General features: G+C 40.2%; 2 pseudogenes; both read left to right on the forward strand.

Annotated features, from left to right (window-relative positions):
• The first annotated feature begins 1,401 nt into the window (after nucleotides 1-1,401).
• LOC105499186 (protein SET pseudogene) lies at nucleotides 1,402-2,319 on the forward strand (annotated as a pseudogene).
• A 2,711-nt stretch (nucleotides 2,320-5,030) lies between these two features.
• On the forward strand, nucleotides 5,031-6,201 carry LOC105499187 (pentatricopeptide repeat-containing protein 2, mitochondrial pseudogene; annotated as a pseudogene).
• Nucleotides 6,202-6,783: the final 582 nt, after the last annotated feature.

Genomic DNA, 6,783 nt, shown 5'->3' on the forward strand with positions numbered 1-6,783 from the left:
AGAGAATAGAGGATAAAAGCATTAATAACCTCTAGTTATTAATAACCTCTAGTATTCTAAGTTATTTGGGGAACTATTGTTTTCAAAACAAACAAATAAAAACTTGTAAAAGGAAACCAAAAAAGAACAAATACTCGAAAATATATAAAATGTCAGGACTGGAAGAATTAGTATTAGGTTCAAAAGATAAAGTCAAAGAAATGGCTTCCAAATGAGAAAAACAGAAGAAAAGATAATATAGTAGAGCAATCCAAGAGATTCAATATTTGACTAATAGAGTTCCAGGAAAAGAGGAGAGAGGGAAACAGAAGTAAATTTCCCATACCCGAAAATTTGAGTTTCCAAATTAACCCCACTCCCATCCCCAGTGCAGGATACAATGACTCATACCTAAGCACGTCACTGTGAAAATTGAGAACACAGACATAAAAAGATTCTGTAAGCTTTCTAGGAGAATGAAAACATCATTTACAAAGATTCAAAATGGCATCAGGCTTCTCAACAATAGAACTGGATGACAGATGACTCTAAAGCAATGCGGTTTCACAATTCTGCAGAGGAATTGTAACTCTATAATTCCATACTTAGGCAAATTATCAATCAAATCAGAGAATAGAATAAATACATTTTCAGATATGGAAGAACACACAAAATGTACCTCCCAAGCACACTTTCTTATGAATGTACTTGGGGATATGCTCCAAAAAAATTAGGAATAAACAGAGAAGAGTAGACCAAAGAAAAGGAAAACATGGGATCTGGGTAACACTAATTACAGGATTATAGCTGCAGAGCAGACTTATTGAGGCAGAGGCTGAAGGACAAAAATCTCTAGGAAAACGCAAGTACCTAATGGGAAACACAACTTTATTGAGAAGATAGATGAGTTTGAGGATATACAGCTTGCACAATTTTCTTACAGTGTAAGAAAATTAAAAAGGTAACAATAGGCTGAGTGCAGTGGCTCCTGCCTGTAATCCCAGCACTTTGGGAGGCTGAGGCAGGGGGAATCATGAGGTCAAGAGATTGAGCCCATCCTGGCCAACATGGTGACACCCTGCCTCTACTAAAAACACAAAAATTAGCCGGGCATGGTGGTGGGCGCCTGTAGTCCCAGCTACTCGGGAGGCTGAGGCAGGAGAATCGCTTGAACTTGAGAAGCAGAGATTGCGGTGAAGCAGAGATTGTGCCACTGCACTCCAGCCTGGCAACAAAGCGAGACTCCGTCTCAAAAAAAAAAAAAAAAAAAAAGGGAAACACATAATGTTATTTTAAGCTGTATGGTGTTATTGGACTTCCAGAAAACATTGTTTGGATATTTCGAATGATGTAGACAGTTTTCTGCATGCTTCCTGACAAGTGAGGAGACTTGTGGTCTGGTTCTTAGACTTCCCTAGCAGCATGGCCCCCAAATGCCAGTCTCCACTCCCACCTTAAAAGAAGGAATCAAGACTACCTCCTGCTCTGAGACTGGAGGAGACATCAGTCTCTGTAGGCTTGCCAGAGAAGGGAGAAAAAGAACAGCAAGAAGCAATTGAACATGTTGATGAAGTACAAAAAGAAGTAGACTTAATGAACAAGCCAGTGAGGAGATTTTGAAAGTAGAACAGAAATAATAAAAATGCCTCCAAGCATTTTTTCAGAAGAGGTCAAAATTGATTGTCAAGATCCCAAATTTTGGGGCAACAACATTTGTCAATCATCTCCAAGTGTCTGCACTGCTTGGGGAGGAGGGCAAAGAGGCACTGCATTATTTGATCAGAGTTGAAATGACAGAATTTGAAAATATTAAATTAGATTACAGAACAGATTTTTATTTTGATGAAAATCCTTACTTTGAAAACAAAGTTCTCTCCAAAGAATTTCATCTGAATGAGAGTGGTGATCCATCTGCAAAGTCCACTGAAATCAAATGGAAATTTGGAAAAAGTTTGACGAAATATTGAAGTCAGATGCAGAATAAAGTCAGCAGGAAGAGGCAGCATGAGGCACCAGAGAGCTTTTCTACCTGGTTTACTGACCATTCTGATGAAGGTGCTGACGAGTTAGGAGAGGTCATCAAAGATGATATTTGGCCAAACCCATTATAGTACTACTTGGTTCCCAATATGGATGATGGAGAAGGAGAAGAAGACGACGAGGAGGAGGAGGAGGAAGAATTAGAAGATATTGAAGAAGAAGATGAGGATGAAAGTGAAGAAGATGAGGATGGTGATGAAGAAGGAGAGGAGGATGGAGAAGATGACTAATAGAACACTGATGGCTTCCAACCTTCCTTTTAAAGAAATTTTCTCCAGTTCCTGGGAGCAAGTTGCAGTCTTCCCCCTGCCCCACCCCGCTTCTTGTGCTCAGTAACCCTGTTCTTGTGGTCCCTTTTCTCTACTACATGGTTTTCAACATTTTGGGGGGAAATACCTTGAGCAGAATACAATGGGAGAAGAGCCTCTATCCCCTTTCTATTCTAAATTCACTTTTATCCCTTCCTGTGTGAGCAAAAACTGTATAGAATCAACACCACTGAGCTCTGTGGGAAAAAAGAAAAACCTGCTCCTTTTGCTCTGCTGGAAGCTGGAGGGTGCGAGGGCCCTGCATGGCAGTGCACAGAAGTCTAGCTTCTTTCCTACTTTCTGAATATATTGGGCTCAGAGAGTACACTGTGTCTCTATGTGAATGTGGACAGTTAGCATTTACCAACATGTATCTGTCTACTTTCTTTCGTTTAAAAAAAGAAAAAAAAAAGCTTTTAAAAAATGGGGTTTTAGAAGGTCAGCAAAGGGTGGTTTTGACATGTTTGGCCGGGTTAAGTGGGCATTTTGACAGCATGGCTTCTCCTTTGGGCTGTTTGTGATGTTTGACAGATGTCCTTGCAGTTTAAGATGACACTTTTAAAATTCTCTTCTCATGATGACCTAAGCCCTACCCCTCAATGGGAGAATCAGCAGAACCTGTAGGATCTTATTTGGAATTGACATTCTTGATTGTAATTTTGTTCCTGTTTATTTTTAAATTTTCTTTTTGTTTCACTGGAAAGAAAAGATGATGCTCAGTTTTAAATGTTAAAAGGGTACAAGTTGCTTTGTTACAATAAAACTAAATGTGTACACACAAAAATTAAAAACTAAACATAAAATAACATAGGCTGGGCACAGTGGCTCACATCTGTAATCCCAGCACTTTGGGAGGCTGAGTGGGGAGGATCGCTTGAGCGCAGGAGTTTGACCAGTGTGGGCAACATGGCAAAACCATGTCTCCACAAAAAAACACAAAAAATAGCCTGGAGTGGTGGCACATGCCTATAGTCCCAGCTACTTGGGGGGATGAGGTGGGAGGATCGCTGGAGCTGGGGAGGTGGAGGTTGCAGTGAGTTGAGATCTCACTACTATGCTCCAGCCTGGATGACAGAGTGAAACCCTGTCTCAAAATTAAATAAATAATAAAAGAATATAAATATTTTGTATCAATTTTCAACTTTTATAGTCAATAAACTTAAGTCTTAATTTTGGTTACAGAATTAAATATTAATATTAACAGTCAAGTCAATGTAAAAGTAAAGTATAGTTAACTGAAGGTGGGACACAGAGGAAAAGAGAGTAGAGGAAAAGAGAGTGAAGGAAAAGATAAGGATGCTAATATTCTTATTTTACAAAGTAGGAACTCAAAATACACAGTGCCTACCTGAAAAAGATATTAAAATGATTAGTATAGTATTAAGTTAGCAAAGTAAACAAGAGAACTGAAATATAGCTATATTAGGAGTAGAAGAGGGGAGGGAGGTGGAGTTCAGCTAAACCTTAATATGTTGTAAAGTCAACAGACCTTTGATGAATTAGTGAGTAGAGGACACCTTCCCTAGAGATACTGAGGCAAGAGGTAATAGTGCCTCTTAGGACTTGGAATGGAGTCAAACAGTGGTGGGGGGAAACAAATTCCACTAGAGGGAATTTGTGTGAGGGAAAACAGCCTGCAATTTATTTATTTATTTATTTATTTATTTATTTATTTATTTATTTAAGACAGAGTCTTGCTCTGTCGCCCAAGCTGGAGTGCAGGGGCGCGATCTCAGCTCACTGCAACCTCTGCCTCCTGGGTTCAAGCAATTCTCCCGCCTCAGCCTCCAAGTAGCTGGGATTACAGGCAGTCACCACCACGCCCGGCTAATTTTTGTATTTTTAGTAGAGATGGGGTGTCACCATGTTGGCTGCACTGGTCTCGAACTCCTGACCTTGTGATCCACCCGCCTCAGCCTCCCAAAGTGTTGGGATTACAGGCATGAGCCATAGCACGTGGCCCAAATTACTTTTGGTTGGAAATCACCTTAATGTTCAAAAGAGGGAATACTTAAATAATTATCACATTACATTAATAGAATAAAATATATCTAGTAAAACTTTTTAATGACTACTCAACAATGTGGAAAATTCTATTATATAACAGAATTTTCAAAAGATATAAGTCTTCTTTCCCTCCCTTCCCTTTCTAAACAATTTAGTCCTAAAGCCACCAGGTGGGGTAGAGCAAGGTCATAGACATTGGTGAGGAGGGGCCGTCTGGCATGGGAATAAGAAGTCAGAACCCAAGAAAGATGAAGATGTGTCCATGGTGGGGGATGTCTGAGGGGGCTGAGAGAGGAACCCAGCTGGCAGAGTCACAGCCTGAGCAAGTAAAGGAGACATCCACTCAGAGGGGTTGCCTAGTGTGAGATATCCAGGCCCAAATGGCGGACACCTATGTAGAGGGGCAGCCCTGGCACAGAGTGTCAGAGCCAGAGTGGGTAAAGGGCATCCACATGGGAGGGGGAACGACAGCAGCAAGGTGAGATTGGTTACATACTGAAGATGGATGGAATAAGCAACTATATTAAAGAATATGGGAGAAGAAATGTACAAATCAAAAAGTTATAAATGAGAAAATTAAGATACAAATATGGAAAGAGAAAACCTAATATGAGGTTGTGGGGTTGGATTTGAATTGAGATATTGATATAAATGTATGGTTTTCAATATAGTTACAAAAAGAAAATACATGTGAGTATGGCTGCTGCACTTAGGCCCTTGAATCGAGCTCTTCTGCAGGTACCGCAGATTTCAGTGTATCCTGGGGTGGGAGGTTCCAGCTCTGCCTGTGGCTGCTAACAGATACCTACTTACAGATAGTATTGTGAAATTAAAAGAATTTCAGCATAAGAAGGTGGCTGTTGCGTGTAATCTTCGTGGCACTAAAGAAACCTATTTTAGAAATTTGGAAGAAAAATTGACAAGCTCATCTTGAAGGAGGAGTCGATAACCTTACTTCATTTGTGTGGGTCCCAGGACCATGTGAAGCTGGCTAAAAATGTCATTTACAGGTACCATGCAGAGAACAGAAATATCACTTTGGAGGAGTATAAGTTTGGACCATTTGTCATGAGTCTGTGTTATGGGTTGGATCTTGAGGAGCTCATGAAAGACCAGCATTTATGAGGTTCCTTCTCAGAGTCCACATCATTCAATATTTTGATGGATATGTTAGTTGTCAAAGGCAGATATAAAAGTGCTTTGGAAGTATTGATAGAGATGAAAAATCAAAGTGTGAAATTCACCAAAGATACCTATGTTCTTACTTTTGCAGTTTGCTACAAACTGAATAGCCCTGAGTCTTTCAAAATCTGTTCTACATTAAGAGAAGAAGCCCTTCTCAAAGGACAGGTTCTCTCCAGGAAAGCATCCCATTTCTTTGTGGTGTGAACTCTGAATCAGAACCAGGTGGCAAAAGCTATGTCCATTTTTTTCTCAAATCATGAATCCAGAAAGCATAGCCTGCACTAATTTAACTATTATAATCTATATCCAGTCAAATAATGTTGGAAACCCTGATAGAGATACTAAAAAATGCTGCAGAAGGAAATTTATTAAAATTTGTTAAAAGACATGAATTCTCAGAGGAAGTGCTGGCCAAAGTGAAGGAAAAGTGAAGGATGTGCCTGCCCTTGTGGCCAGATTTAATGAGATCTATGGGAAACTGCACATCAGTGGCCAGGTCACCACTTGTACTTTGGGTGCTCTGCTCTGCCACACTCCCAGGGACAGGAAATACCATATGTTGCTATTAAACAAGAGGATGATGACCCATCGGACCTTCCAATCACTCAACCAGTCCTTTCTGGCTGAGGAATAATCCTCATTTCAGTCCACCTGTGGATCTGAAGGGCCTGCTTCTAGTGAGTTACTGCCTTTCCTAAGAAGCAGGCATTGCCCTTCAGTAGCCGCTGTGCTGACACTTGGCCTCCTCTTGAAATTCCCAGGTTCACTGAATGGTGGCATGTTGATCTCTGAGAAGTTATGTTGCACTACTGTGAAGGTCTACATGCAAGCACAGTTCCCTCAGAAAGGAGCTTCCCTTGTACATTGCTGAGGATCCTTGAAGGAACATGGTCGGTCTCCAGTCCAGCTTCCAGCACCAGAATGGAATGCAGCAAGCACCATCAGGAATGAATTTCACTACAAGTGTGGTTACTCTGATTTTCAAGGGAGTAATTACTTGTAAATTACATCCCTGCTGAATTCAAGAGGTCTGAAACCCTATTCTATCATGTTAGAAAATAGCCCAGGATTTCCTCACTGCTCTGCCATCATATATTTCTATGACTTGAACCCTCATTTTTCCATACGCAAAACAATAATGCCTATGCGTAGCTGCATATAGATTTGAAATCTTTATTCAAGGTTCAGAAGGATCAGATTTTCTCAAAAATAAGAGAAATAAAAAAGGTTCATAAGAAAAAAAAAGAAAGAAAGAAAAGAAAAA

This window comes from Macaca nemestrina, chromosome 7 (genome assembly GCF_043159975.1).
Source record: "Macaca nemestrina isolate mMacNem1 chromosome 7, mMacNem.hap1, whole genome shotgun sequence".
Lineage (NCBI taxonomy): Eukaryota > Metazoa > Chordata > Mammalia > Primates > Cercopithecidae > Macaca > Macaca nemestrina.